At 46.0% G+C, this 13,530-nt stretch overlaps 1 non-coding gene across 1 annotated transcript; it reads right to left on the bottom strand.

Moving 5' to 3' along the window:
* Positions 1-1,264: 1,264 nt before the first annotated feature.
* LOC113903770 lies at positions 1,265-1,371 on the bottom strand. The gene has a single exon (XR_003514307.1). It is a non-coding gene; the product is annotated as a U6 spliceosomal RNA (small nuclear RNA).
* Between the last annotated feature and the right edge of the window lie 12,159 nt (positions 1,372-13,530).

Here is a 13,530-nt window from a genome sequence, read left to right as displayed (position 1 = left end):
GTTACAGATGAGAAAAGTCAAAGGTCAGAGAGGGGAAGTGTAGTAGGTTGATTGATGGCCCCTAAAGATATCAGAACCTGTAAATGTTTCCTTATTTGGAAAAGGGGACAAGTCCGGATGCGATTAAATGGAGGAGGATTTCAAGATGCGGAGATTATCCTGGGTTTTCCAGGTGGGCCCTGACTGCAACCTCATGTATGCATCCCTCTAACAGAAAGGCAGTGGGAGACTTGAAGACAGAGAGGAGACCATGTGACCACAGATGCCGAGACTGGAGTGATGTGGCTGCAAGCCAGGGAAAGCCAGCTGCCTCAGAAGCTGGAAGGGGCAAGAGCCTCCAGCTCTGTGACACCTTGATTTTGACCCAGTAACACTGATTCTGGACTTCTGAGCTCCAGAACTGTGAGACGATAAATTTCTGTTGTTTTGAGCGGAACGAAAGCAAAAGCTGCCTAATTCTGTATAAGTCCAGGTGTTAAGGACACTGCATGGGCCTCTACCCCGTCCCGATGCCCCAACCCTGGACAGAACCACCATCATTTTATCCCTGGACCTTCACGTATGGCTCCTTTCCTAGTCCCCTCACAGCTACACTTTCCCCCACATCACAGTCCTGTACCTTCTCCATACCTAGCGTGACCTGAGGATTTTGTTTCTCCCCATGTCTAAATCCTGCCTTTTCACTGCACTTTGGATCTCTTGCAAAATTTCTTTTCTTTTTTTTTAATTTGTTTATTTTTTATTGAAGGATAATTGCTTTACAGAATTTTGTTGTTTTCTGTCAAACCTCAACATGAATCAGCCATAGGTATACATGTATCCCCTCCCTCTTGAACCTCCCTCCAATCTCCCTCCCCATCCCACCCCTCTAGGTTGATCCAGAGCCCCTGTTTGAGTTTTCTGAGCCATACAGCGAATTCCCGTTGGCTATCTATTTTACATATCGTGATGTGAGTTTCCACGTTACTCTCTCCATCCATCTCACCTCCCCTCCCCTCTCCCCATGTCCATAAGTCTATTCTCCATGTCTGTTTCTCCATTGCTGCCCCGTACGTAAATTCTTCAGTACCATTTTTCTAGATTCTGTATATATGCTTTCTCTTTTGGACTTACTTCACTCTGTATAATAGGTTCTAGGTTCATCCACCTCATTAGGACTGACTCAAATGTGTTCCTTTTTATGGCTGAGTAATATTCCATTGTGTATATGTACTACGACTTCTTTATCCATGCATCTGTCAATAGATATCTAGGTAGCTTCCATAAAAATATGGAGCACTTCACGAATTTGTGTGTCATCCTTGTGCAGGTGCCATGTTAATCTTCTCTGTATCATTCCACTTTTAGTATATGTGCTGCTGAAGTGAGAACCAAAATTCTTAAAAAAAAAAATTATTTCCTGTGCTGGGTCTTAGTCACAGCATGCAAGATCTTTGATCTTTGTTATGGCACCTGGGATCTCTAGTTTCAACATAGGAATTCTTCGTTGCAGCGTGTGAGATCTAGTTCCCTGACCAGAGATGGAACCTGGCCCCCAGCACTGGGAGCACAGAGTCTTAGCCACTGGATCACCAAGGAAGTTCCTCTTCCAAAATCCTCGACACTGTCGACAAGACCCAGCCTGGGAGTCCAGAACCTAATGTTCTTTGTTGTTGTTGTTGACATGGTTTGATTCTTTAATAATGGTATCATGTTACTTGTAAAATATGAAAAGCGAACATAAAGAAAAAAAAGCGAACATAAAAGCCAAAACACTAAACAGAAAAACTATTAGAAATAAATATAATTTTTTAAAAACTAGCAGTATAAATGATTAACATACTCTTCTCTGTTACTCATATTCTTATACAAAAAATATACATACAAAAAAATATACATACATATACATTTTAAAATCTAGTTAACAATAATAATAAAACCAATTAAGTCGATAGGCACCTAACCTTTAAGAAGAAAACTATGAAACTTTGTTTGTGGAGAAGGAAATAGCAACCCACTCCAGTGTTCTTGCCTGGAGAATCTGTTCTGCCTGGACGGCAGAGCCTGGTGGGCTGCCGGCTATGGGGTCGCACAGAGTCGGACACGACTGAAGCGACTTAGCAGCAGCAGCAGCAGGGTTGGGGGATAAGAGAATTTGGAAGCAACAATAGCATTTCTTTCTGGGGTAATGAAAATGTTCTCAAATCAATGTTGTACATCTCTGTGAATATATTAAAAGCTATTGAACTGTAAAAAAAAAAAAAAAAGAAACTTTGTTTGTTGTTCAGTCATTACGTCGTGTCCGACTCTTGGCCACCCGATAGACTGTAGCCCATCAGGCTTCTCTGTCCATGGGATTTCCCAGGCCAGGGATTGAACCTGAGTCTCCTGCATTAGCAGGTGGATTCTTTACCGCTACAAAGGATATGAAAGAACGTATAAAAGAGTTGAGCCACAAAGAGACACAAGTATGTATGGAATTCTCATAACAGAAGTGACGCATTAAATCAGGGGGAAAAGATGTCTAATTCAGTAAATAATCCTCAAAACAGTAGCTATTTGGGAAAGAACGGTGCTGGATTCATGCCTTATTCCTTGGCTATCAAAGATGTAATGGTTAAAAACAAATAGACCATAGAAACTGGAAGAAAGCACGAAAATCTGCCTGCCAATACAGGAGGCCCAAGAGACACAGGTTTGATCCCTGGGTTGGGAAGATGCCTTGGAGTAGGAAATGGCAACCCATTCCAGTATTCTTGCCTGGAAAATTCCATGGACAGAGGAGCCTGGTGGGCTAGGGTCCCAAAGAGTTGGACATGACTGAGCGAGTGAACACAACACATAACATTTTAAGGCCAACAAGCAACTCAGTTTCAACTTCAGAAGTTAAAACCTCCTCCAGTGCTCTTTAGCTCCAGCTGTTAGCTACTACTCAGAAACGTGAGCCCAGTATGGCCAGATCTTATGATTTTTTAAAAAAATCTGAAGTCTAGATTTTTCTGGAGAACACTTTTAAAAAAACCCCACAACTTAGTCCACTTTTAAAAAACATGGGGGAGGGAGGTGGGAGAGGGGTTCAGGATGGGGAACACATGTACACCCATGGAGGATTCAAGTCAATGTATGGCAAAACCAATACAATATTGTAAAATAAATAAACAGAAAAAAAAATCATACAAAAATTTCAATCATTACAAAAATAAATATATAACTAATGAAAAAAAAAAAACCATGCAACAGCCCAAAATTCGCATGGCCACACTAGGGCTGTCTCAGGCCCATGAACCTCAGGCCGCTGCTCCGAGCCAGGCTGTCCTCTCGCACTCTTCCCTGCGTCTCAGTGGGGCTACGTTTACTGTTAGTTCCTAAAACCAAGCTCCTGCTGCTTCCTTCCCCGTGGCCTTCTGGCGCTTTCCTCTGCATGAGGCCCTGCTTTGCCTTCCTCTGAGCCTGATCAGCACGGACTTATCTGGTTCTCCACTTCCACAGAATTTTCCCCCAAAGGCCCGCTGTGGCCACCTCCAGCTAAGTTAGTCCCCCCTTTTGCAGTTTGAATCTCCCTTGACTCCTTTTCCGTTTCTCTGCAGTGCTTACCACACTCAGATCAGATCAGATCAGATCAGTCGCTCAGTCCTGTCTGAATCTTTGCGACCCCATGAATCACAGCACGCCAGGCCTCCCTGTCCATCACCAACTCCCGGAGTTCACTCAGACTTATGTCCATTGAGTCAGTGATGCCATCTAGCCATCTCATCCTCTATCATCCCCTTCTCCTCTTGCCCCCAATCCCTCCCAGCATCAGAGTCTTTTCCAATGAGTCAACTCTTCGCATGAGGTGGCCAAAGTACTGGAGTTTCAGCTTTAGCATCATTCCTTCCAAAGAAATCCCAGGGCTGATCTCCTTCAGAATGGACTGGTTGGATCTCCTTGCAGTCTAAGGGACTCTCAAGAGTCTTCTCCAACAACACAGTTCAAAAGCATCAATTCTTCGGCGCTCAGCCTTCTTCACAGTCCAACTCTCACATCCATACATGACCACTGGAAAAACCATAGCCTTGACTAGACGAACCTTTGTTGGCAAAGTAATGTCTCTGCTTTTGAATATGCTATCTAGGTTGGTCATAACTTTCCTTCCAAGGAGTAAGCATCTTTTAATTTCATGGCTGCAGTCACCATCTGCAGTGATTTTGGAGCCCCCCAAAATAAACTCTGACACTGTTTCCACTGTTTCCCCATCTATTTCCCATGAAGTGATGGGACCGGATGCCATGATCTTCGTTTTCTGAATGTTGAGCTTTAAGCCAACTTGTTCACTCTCCTCTTTCACTTTCATCAAGAGGCATTTGAGTTCCTCTTCACTTTCTGCCATAAGGGTGGTGTCATCTGCATATCTGAGGTTATTGACATTTCTCCTGGCAATCTTGATTCCAGCTTGTGCTTCTTCCAGTCCATCGTTTCTCATGATGTACTCTGCATATAAGTTAAATAAACAGGGTGACAATATACAGCCTTGACCTACTCCTTTTCCTATTTGGAACCAATCTGTTGTTCCATGTCCAGTTCGAACTGTTGCTTCCTGACCTGCATACAAATTTCTCAAGAGGCGGATCAGGTCGTCTGGTATTCTCATCTCTTTCAGAATTTTCCAGTTTATTGTGATCCACACAGTCAAAGGTTTTGGCATAGTCAATAAAACAGAAATAGATGTTTTTCTGGAACTCTCTTGCTTTTTCCATGATCCAGCAGATGTTGGCAATTTGATCTCTGGTTCCTCTGCCTTTTCTAAAACCAGCTTGAACATCAGAAGTTCATGGTTCACATGTTGCTGAATCCTGGCTTGGAGAATTTTGAGCATTACTTTACTAGTGTGTGAGATGAGTGCAATTGTGCAGTAGTTTGAGCATTCTTTGGCATTGCCTTTCTTTGGGATTGGAATGAAAACTGAACTTTTCCAGTCCTGTGGCCACTGCTGAGTTTTCCAAATTTGCTGGCATATTGAGTGCAGCACTTTCACAGCATCATCTTTCAGGATTTGGAATAGCTCAACTGGAATTCCATCACCTCCACTAGCTTTGTTCATAGTGATGCTTCCTAAGGCCCACTTGACTTCACATTCCAGGATTTCTGGCTCTAGGTCAGTGATCACACCACTGTGATTATCTTGGTCGTGAAGATCTTTTTTGTACAGTTCTTCTGTGTATTCTTGCCACCTCATCTTAATATCTTCTGCTTCTGTTAGGTCCATACCATTTCTGTCTTTTATCGAGCCCATCTTTGCGTGAAAATTTCCTTTGGTATCTCTGATTTTCTTGAAGAGGTCCCTAGTCTTTCCCATTCTGTTGTTTTCTTCTATTTCTTTGCATTGATCGCTGAAGAAGGCTTTCTTATCTCTTCTTGCTATTCTTTGGAACGCTGCATTCAGATGTTTATATCTTTCCTTTTCTCCTTTGCTTTTTGCTTCTCTTCTTTTCACAGCTATTTGTAAGGCCTCCTCAGACAGCCATTTTGCTTTTTTGCATTTCTTTTCCATGGGGATGGTCTTGATCCCTGTCTCCTGTACAATGTCACGAACCTCTGTCCATAGTTCATCAGGTACTTTATCTATCAGATCTAGGCCCTTAAATCTATTTCTCACTTCCATTGTATAATCATAAGGGATTTGATTTAGGTCATATCTGAATGGTCTAGTGGTTTTCTCTACTTTCTTCAATTTAAGTCTGAATTTGGTAATAAGGAGTTCATGATCTGAGCCACAGTCAGCTCCTGGTCTTGTTTTTGTTGACTGTATAGAGCTTCTCCATCTTTGGCTTCAAAGAATATAATCAATCTGATTTCGGTGTTGACCATCTGGTGATGTCCATGTATAGAGTCTTCTCTTGTGTTGTTGGAAGAGGGTGTTTGCTATGACCAGTGCATTTTCTTGGGAAAACTCTATTAGTCTTTGCCCTGCTTCATTGCGTATTCCAAGGCCAAATTTGCCTGTTACTCCAGGTGTTTCTTGACTTCCTACTTTTGCATTCCAGTCCCCTATAATGAAAAGGACATCTTTTTGGGTGTTAGTTCTAAAAGGTCTTGTAGGTCTTCATAGAACCGTTCAACTTCAGCTTCTTCAGCGTACCACACTGGGAAGAATGAATTCATTGTAGAATCCAGTCTCCCTGTTCCAGGCTGTCACCTCTGACATACACCCACCTTTCTTTTTTTCTTTGGCGCTAGTGATAAGAACCCGAACCCGCCTGCTAATGCAGGAGACATAAGAGACAAGGGTTTCCTCCCTGGGTGGGGAAGATCCCCTTGAGGAGGGCATGGCAACCCACTCCAGTATTCTTGCCTGGAGAATCCCATGGACAGAGAATCCCATGGACAGAAGAGTCTGGCGGGCTACGGTCCATGAAGTCGCAAAGAGTCAGACACCAATGAGCACCGACGCATCATCAACAGCCAGATGAAGAGAGACAAGGAGCCAGGTCCCAAACAAGGAAGCCTCTGTCCTTGTGGGGTGCAGGACCTCGCACAATGGCACAATGGCCTTCTGGTTCCCTACGTGGAAGCTGTCTGAGAAAGGACTACAGAGCTGTCCTCTGGGCGTTTTATGGAGGCTTGATCACACAGGCATGACTAAGTCATTGGCCAGTGGTGATTGGTTCGACCTCCGCAAGGAAGACCCAGCATAGCCGATAAATAAATCTTTAAAAAGTAAAGAGCTTTAGAAGGAGGATCCACTACTTTGTTTCTCCAGCTACGCAACCTGCATGTGAGTCTGAGTTACGGTGCTTTTCTCCCCAGAGGCTCTCAGTTTCTTGAGTAGAGACATCAGCTGTGGAATCCCTTTGTTCTCCGTGTCCCCTGAAGCTCACTGCTAGGTACTTAGTAAACTGTGCCTTTATTTGTTCATGTGTTCATTCATTCTAAGGACAGTATAATGTAGACTTTGAAAAGTCTGCCTTACGGGCCCCAAATGTAAATTTCTAACAGTGCGACACTGTGGAGCCCACCGTGCATCACTTATTAATTATTAAAGTATCTTCCTGATGTGCATTCTGCCTTTTATATATTAATTTGTTTTCTGCTTAAGGGGAGGAAAATTCCGTTATGGTAACAAAACGTAGGCTTTTTATTTAACAAGGCTGCCTTCGCCTGGCCTGGCCAGGCCACTCGTCCTTCATTCTGAGTGAGATCCACCCTAGCGACTTCAGAAGGCGGCCTCTGGAGCCGGGCTGGGACCCCAGGGAGTCCAGCGAGGCCCAGGGCCCCACATTTAAGGAGGCACTTGCTCTTAGGCATCCGCTCAATGCTCACATGACCCTGAGTGTCAGCGCCTCCTTAAATGCTGCCTTCTGGATGCCTCCTTGCCACACCCCAGTCCCAGCCTGCTTTTCAGTCCAGGGCCTGGGAGTCCTGGCTCTGTGAAGAGACCCGGAGGTGGCCAGACCCAGAGATGGGGTCTTCAGCTATGAAATGGGGTCTTGGTGAGGATTAGGTGAGATGGGGGCTTGTCAGGGGGTGTGCACAGTGCTTTGCATGCCGCCAACACTTAACTGTTTGCTGTCCTTTTACCAATTCTTCCCCCAGCCAAGGCCCAGGCCAGGAGCTTTCTGGAGTTTCTCTAGTTTCTTCCACACACAACCCAGGAGAAGCCTGCATCTCAATTCTGATTCTTCAGATGAAGGAACCAGGCTCTGACCCCTGGCCTCCTTCTGATTCCAGCACTTTCCTATCTACCCAAAGCTGGAGGCTTTACTAATAAATAGCAAGTCAGGTGCTTCTTGGCTGGGGATTTCAATCCTCACTGGGTGTCAGGATTACCTGAGGAGCTTGTAAAAGCACAGATGCTTCAGGAAATTCTGGATTAATTGGTCTGGGAGAGGACCAGACATTGAGACAGTTTTTAAAGATCTCCAGGGATTTCCCTGGTGGTCAGGATTCTGTGCTTCAAAGGCAGGGGGCACTGGGTGATCTCTATTTGGCCACTAGGATCCCACATGCCACACTGGGCAGCCAAAAAAGAAAGAGAAAAAAAAAAAAACTCCAGCTGATTCTAATGTACAGTCAGCTTTGAGAATAAAAAGCTTTAAACTATCCTGAAAGAGAACTCCAAGGGGTGGTTGTGAATTTCAGCATCTCATGCGATGCATAAATGCATGCACGCATACACACCACAAGGTTTGCAGTCAGTAAGACAATAGAGAGAGAGAGAGAGAGAGAGAGCTGAAATTCAATTTCAGCTCCACTTTTCAAACAAATGTGGTTTAGGGGAAATCTCTTTACCTCTCTGAACCAACTTGAGCACCATCAGAATCACCGAGAAGCTTTACTGAACACTCAAAGGCCCACCCCATAATTTCATCAAAAGGTCTGGGTAGGGGCAGCGACGCTCCAGGTGCCGCTGGTCCTTGGAACAGGCTTTGAGAATCATTGCTGGGTCAATTGCCATGGTAATAACCTCTGATCAGGTCGCCATCTCCCGTTTCAGATTCAATCCTTGACACCTGTAAAGTGTATCACTCTGTATCCTCACAGCCACAGGATCCCATGGTTATCAGTAGTTTAGGAAGGAGGCAACCCAGGTTCCTGAACGTGAAGTGGCATGGTTAGGGTCATACAGCCAGAAAACTGCCTAAGTCTGGGTCTGAACGCTTGTCTATAATTAAAGGCAAGAGAGGACCTGTGCCATCAACTTCTTTTCAGGCAGCAGAGCAAGCTCTCCGACCAGCTGCCAGAGCTCGCCTAGACATCCGCGTGGCACACCCAAGGCTACAAACGGGCAAAAGCCTCCTGGCTGCTCTCTTTATTCAGCGGCTTGGAGAGCGGCCAGCGCCCGACTCCGTGGAGGAATGGCGCCCCCTGGTGGCTGTTTGGAGAGCTGCATTCCGCGGCCCTAGCGGGGCGCTCTTGGTCTTCTGAGTCATCAGCATTCTTGGGCCCTGTTACTAACATGGAAAATATGATTCAGTTCATTCCATCTGCAGAAAGAACTCTCCGGGTGTTGAAAGGGGGTGGGGACTTCAGAGCTGAGGAATGTCAAGGAAGGGCGGTGGACCGGGCCCTGGGGACTTCAAGGGGCTGGTGTAAAATGGCGAAGCTGGTAAAAGCACCGCTGAGAACAATCGGGACTTTGACCTTTTGACCTTCCCCAAGACTCCTACTGAGGCCTGTCCAGGATGAAATCTCCTAGAGTTGTTATCAAAGTCCGGTGTGTTCCCTGAAGGCCAGTGTCCCCTTCCCGATCTGGTCCATTTGTTCATTCCGTTAATCATTCAACAGATATTTTTTGAGTGCCCACTATGTGCCAGCACTGTTCAAGGTGCTCGGAATACAGAAATATGCAGGACAGAAACCCCTAGGATGATCAGTGAAACAATGAATCAATGAATGAATAGAACACATGGAGAAAAATTAAAAGGGGGAATGGAGACCTCACTGAGAAGATGCCGTTTAAGCAAAAACATAAGGGAGAGAGAGAGACAGAGGCCATTATCTGGGGGAAGGAATGTTCCAGAAAGAGAGAATGGTAAGAGCGAAGGCCCTGGGGCAGGGCAAGCATGTATGTTTCAGGGCTTAGAATAAGTTCTTGATGGGAAATTGGGATCTGTTTTTTCATATCCAGGAACCACTTGCCCTGTTATAAATGGAATGGTTTTCACTAAATTCTAAAACATAAATACTTCAGCCTGATCGGGGTGGGTTGAGAAGAGAGAGGGAGGTGTAAAAGGGGGAGTCAGGAGCTACACATACACCTTCAAGAAACTTTACTAAAATAAGGAGCAGAGAAATGGTGGCGTCCCTGGGAAGGACATCTAGGATAGGATCCAGGCGGGAGAGATCCAGGTGGCTCCAGGTAAGACTCCTTGAGGCTCAGCTGGTAAAGAATCGCCTTACAATTCGGGAGACCTGGGTTTGGTCCCTGGGGTGGGAAGATCCCCTGGAGAAGGGAAAGGCTACCCACTCCAGTACTCTTGCCTGGAGAATTCCATGGACTGTATAGTCCCTGGGGTCACAAGAGCAGGACATGCCTGGGCGACTTTCACTTTTTCGTGTCTGTGGACCTTGGATGACCCCTGGATTTGGGTCCCGGATTCTGCCCTCCTATATGATTTTGTTTGGTGCCAAGATTTTAATTGGCATCTTGCTGATGACGACTTCCCCACTTATGTCTGCTCGTTTACGTTTCCTAAGCATGTGTCTCCAGCCATTGTCATATTGTCTGAAACAGAACGCTTGACAGCTCCATTGAAACCCACCGCCTTTCCATTTGGCTTTATAAGCACGGAAGTGAGGACTGGGCTTTGTCCTCTCCTCCCTCCCACCCCACGTCTGGGCTTGGTCAGCTCTGTGGGCACCAGCTCCCCATCTCTCGATCTCCTTGCCTTCATCCGTGCCCACTGCAACCAATTTCCTACCCAGCAGTCAGGTGGATCGGAAAAAGTAAATCATACCAGCTGCTGCTGCTGCTAAGTCGCTTCAGTCGTGTCCGACTCTGTGCGACCCCATAGCCGGCAGCCCACCAGGCTCCCCCATCCCTGGGATTCTCCAGGCAAGAACACTGGAGTGGGTTGCCATTTCCTTCTCCAATGCATGAAAGTGAAAAGTGAAAGTGAAGTCGCTCAGTACCCCGTGGACTGGAGCCTACCAGGCTCCTCCGTCCATGGGATTTTCCAGGCAAGAGTACTGGAGTGGGGTGCCATTGCCTTCTCCAAAATCATACCAGACTCTCACTTAAAATTCTCCACTGGTTTTCCATAACAAACAGGAGAAAACCTCTCTACCATGGCCTCCAAGATCCTGCATGATGGCACCCTGGCCTCTGATTTTATTTCATACATTCTCTGCCTCTTCCATTATAGTCCAACTTGTCCAGCCCCACTTTGTGTTTCTCAAAGATTCTCTTTCCAGGGAATTTCCCTTGAGATACTCTCCTCCAGGGTCTTCGCATTGCCAGCTCCTTCTCGTCGTCCATTCTTGCTGAAATGTCACTTCCTTGAGAGGACTGCCCTGGTGCCCATTCTAACGTGGCTTCCCCAGAGGAGGCTTTTGTGTAAATGTAGCCTCCCTGCTCTGTAAACCACAATTAATCACCGATTCTAGTGCTCATTAGTTCCTACCAACTGGTTTCCTAGCCCCAGGTCCTGGTTTTTCAAGAAGCCTGGTTCTTCAGCTTTTCTTTTAAGTCAATAAATTCCCCCACAGCCTACCAATATATTCCATCTTGTTTTGCTTAATTTAGGCTTTTGGGGGGCGGGGCTTAATTTAGTTTTCTGTGATTTGTAACTAAAGAGCCCTAAGGATTATAGCTTCCATTATAGGCCCAATCCTTACGGTTCAAAGAGAATTCACTGAACTGCACCTAAGAAATGCTTTAGGTCAATGAAATAATGATGATGATAATTGAGAGTGGTAAAGAATCTGCCTGCAGTGCAGGAGATTCAGGAGACGTGGGTTCGATTCCTGGGTCAGGAAGATCCCCTGGAGGAGGGCATGGCAACCCACTCCAGTCTTCTTGCTGGGAAAATCCCATAGACAGAGGAGCCTGGTGGGCTGCAGTCCATAGGGTCACAGAGTCAGACATGACTGAAGCGACTGAGCATGGATGAATGACAGTAATATGAAATTCATACCCTTATTGAGCACCATATTAGAATGTGGATTCTATAGCTGTACAGAGACCAAAAGAGAATAGGAGACTAATCCCCACTCTGTCTATTGGCTCTAATCCCTTGAATCTATTTGTGCATTCACCACATTTTACCAATGAACTTTCCTAGCGATGCTCCTCATCCCTGCCTCTACCTTCACACGTGTCATCACGGTGGGCATTTTTGTGCATATCCCCGGTGGGAGTTATACTCAGGATAGGTGATGCCATGTCCTAAGGTATGTGGGTGGCAAGTCTGGGCAGGTTGCTCCCAGCAGAGCTGCTCCCACTAACAGCCGTAGGGGAACCTATGCCCCCTGTGAGGCTTTCCTGGTGGCTCAGACAGTAAAGAATCTGCCTGCAATGCAGGAGACCTGGGTTCGATCCCTGGGGTGGGAAGATCCCCTGGAGGAGGGCATGGCAACCCACTCCAGTATTCTTGCTTGGAGAATCCCTATGGCCCAGTCCATGGGGTTGCAAAGAGTCAGACATGACTGAATGACTTAAGTATTGCCCCCTGCAGTAGAAATGTTGAGTCTTAACAACTGGACCGCCAGTTCAGTTCAATTCAGTCGCTCAGTGGTGTCCAACTCTGCGACCCCACAGACTGCAGCACACCAGGCTACCCTGTCCATTTCCAACTCCCAGAGCTTGCTCAAACTCATGTCCATCAAGTCGGTGATGCCACCCAACCATCTTATCCTCTGTTGTCCCCTTCTCCTGCCTTCAATCTTTCCCAGCATCAGGGTCTTTTCAAAGGAGTCAGTTCTTTGCATCAGGTGGCCAAAGTATTGGAGTTTCAACTTTAGCATCAGTCCTTCCACTGAATATTCAGGACTGATTTCCTTCAGGACTGACTGGGGTTGGATCTCCTTGCTGTCCAAGGGACTCTCAAGAGTCTTCTCCAACACTATAGTTCAAAAGCATCATTTTCAGCGCTCAGCTTTCTTTATAGTCCAACTCTCACATCCATACATGACTACTGGAAAAACCATAGCTTTGACTAGATGGAGCGCCAGGGACGTCCCAAACTCCCTCTCGTCTTAATCCTTGTGATTCATGGGGATTGACCTTGCTCTCTCCTTGACTGCACTGGCCAATCAGCATGTTGCATCTCTCAGTCAAGCAAAAGCATGAGACTCAAGATGGGCCAGTTTAGAGCTAATTTAGCACTTGCACTGCAATTTTTGGGGAAAAGACTCCTGTGTGGCTAGGCTGGTAATTCTGGAGTTGTTGGAGGCCATCATTGTTACCATCTCCGGGGAGAAGCTGCTTGAGTGGGTGCAGCCTTCACAGAAGAAAGCCTAGCTGAGAGATGAAGATTAAATATGGATGTCATCGCGTGTGCCCCTGGAACCAACCATGCCTGAAGCTGATTTGCATTGAAACTTACAGAAGTCCATAAATTCTTTCTTTGCTGAAGCTAATTTGAGTTGAGCTTGGGTTACTAACCGCGAGAAATATTTACTGGCAGCCCATGCCTCATCTACCCTGCTGCCAGGCACACGTGGGTCAGAGAACAAACGTTTGTTGATTGAATGAGTGACTCCATGTGTGGGAATAAATAAGACTTGAGAAACAACCCCCGTGAGCTCTCGAAGAGTTCAGATGAGGTAGTAATACTGGGAAGGCCCATAAATAAGAAAATGGGCTTTAAAAAAATTCCTTTTGCTAAATTTAAATTCTAAAGCTAAACAAGACATCAGAGAAGGTGATGGCACCCCACTCCAGTACTCTTGCCTGGAAAATCCCATGGATGGAAGAGCCTGGTGGGCTGCCATCTATGGGGTTGCACAGAGTTGGACATGACTGAAGCGACTTAGCCGCAGCAGCAGCAGCAAAAGAGACATAGGAAAGCTCACGCACTGCCGTTCAGTTTTGTTCTTTTTGCTTTTAGACCGTCAAGTCATCCTCATTAA

This window comes from Bos indicus x Bos taurus, chromosome 13 (assembly GCF_003369695.1).
Source record: "Bos indicus x Bos taurus breed Angus x Brahman F1 hybrid chromosome 13, Bos_hybrid_MaternalHap_v2.0, whole genome shotgun sequence".
Lineage (NCBI taxonomy): Eukaryota > Metazoa > Chordata > Mammalia > Artiodactyla > Bovidae > Bos > Bos indicus x Bos taurus.
The sequence above is the reverse complement of the archived record's forward strand: the minus strand, read 5'-3'. Positions and strand labels throughout refer to the sequence as shown.